Raw genomic sequence first — 2,045 nt, 5'->3', positions numbered from 1 at the left:
AGAAATAAGAAGTACATGGAACTAAAATAAGATTTTAGGAAACTATACAAGAGTGTTTGGAGACCAATAAACAAACAAACAAACAAAAACAAGTTAAAGCAGCAGTGATGGGATTAAAGGTAGCAGAGTCAGTGAGACTCTGTTAACAGTAAACACCTGACCAATATATAATATGATTAAGTAATGGTACTAATGTTTGTAGTAATATAGAGATGTAATGTATAATATAGAATGTCATGTATATACCTGTGTGACATATGAACAAAAGTATTTTTCATAAGTTAAAAATGTGAAGTTTAGGTAACATATCCGTTTAAAAGAAACTATAACCACTGTAGAAGTTCTCAAGTACACGAGCAAAAGAAACTATAACCACTGTAGAAGTTCTCAAGTACACGAGCACAATGGCTGACTTTGTATTTCATTCTGACAATGACCATAATTTAATTGGCAAATCTCCAGATTTGAGCGGAAATCCCTGTGTTGCAAATTTAAAAAACAATCCAGGGAAAAGGCTCTTGAAAAAGATAAGCGAGAGAAAACATCAGTTAGAGATCAAGACATTAAACAAATAGTGAGATAATGACAACGTGATTTTACTTGATGAGAAAATAGATGTGAGAATATTTATATTTAACTGTTTATTGAAATTTGTTTTAATTCACTTTTTTCTTAAATTTCCCAAAAAGCTTCTTTTTCATGGCTTCTGTTTATTAGTCACTTTTCTTTGAGATGTTCTGTCCCAGGTGTCTTTGAGGGGGTTCCTGGGGGTCCCCAGAAAAATGAGGAATTGTTTATTTCTACTATTAAATTCACTACAGTAGTGAGTACAATATGAGTCAGAGTAATAACAATGACTATTTTGATCCATAGACTGTTTAAAGTAATGGACGTAGCCACGGTGACATCACCCATTGGTTTGTGGACTCCTGCTTTGAAGCCTTGAGGCTGGCATTTTAGCCGTCGCCATCTTGGGTTTTTGGAGCCAGAAGTGAGCATATTTGGTTGAGAGGGTGGAGCTGTGGAGGAGCGAGGGGTGAATCTGACTCATAAGCCCCTTTCACAATGCCTGTTAAAGGGGGAATATCCTGCCCTCATTTCACCTTATAAAATATACAATTGGGGGGAATGGGGGAACAGAGTTGTCTGAGCAGTTGTTTATTTGTTGTTTGTTGGAGGTTGAGAGTTGTGTTTGTTAAAGGTGTTTGTTTAGGTTTCAGGAGTTGTGTTTGTTAAAGGTGTTTGTTTAGGTTTCAGGGAGCAGTGAGGCTGTTCATTGGCACTAAACACAGTCTAAATGTGTGTTATTTTTATTTTATTCTTCTTTATCTGATGAATACATGAGACCAGAGTCACGGATCATGATGATGTTTTGACAGGTTGACACCAACAGAAAGTCAGGTGACATCCTCAGGTGGTTTCCCATCAGGAGTTCAGTGGCAGGTACATTGATCGTCCACAGGGGGCGCTGTCACACTGCTGACTTTACTGTGAAGGTAACAAAAGGATCAAGCAAAATGAAAAACAGTATCAGGTGTTCAAACATCAACAGAGGTGTTACATTTCTCTTGTTGGAGCAGTTTTCAGCGTCCACAGCTCCAAATCAGTTCAGGAGCATTTAGCCTGTCGGACAGAGCTGACCTGATCTGATGTTTGTGATTAAGAAGCTCTCTGGCTCTCTTTCTGCTTTGGCTTGATCTCTTTGCTTCTTGTGTTCATTTCAAAGTCAAACACTGAGGTAAAATATGATGCCATGGAAACTATCTTGCGTTTCATTATATTTTGTGTGCTGATAGTGGGAATAATGTGAGCCAAGACCAGTGTGTAGGCCTGTACTGAAACTAAATATAATACCTTAACGTCCTAACATACATAAACACCTTACTGTACAGGACTTCAATAGGGATACAAGATGTTCCCCTCCATCTCATTTAATAACTAGATGGTCTGATTGCACACAGATAATAATCGTCCACACTGAGAAGCTATCAGTGAAATCATCACGCTTGGATTTGCTGTTTGTCGTCGATATTTTTGATCAGGAC

Source organism: Epinephelus moara, chromosome 21 (assembly GCF_006386435.1).
Source record: "Epinephelus moara isolate mb chromosome 21, YSFRI_EMoa_1.0, whole genome shotgun sequence".
NCBI lineage: Eukaryota > Metazoa > Chordata > Actinopteri > Perciformes > Serranidae > Epinephelus > Epinephelus moara.
The sequence above is the reverse complement of the archived record's forward strand: the minus strand, read 5'-3'. Positions refer to the sequence as shown.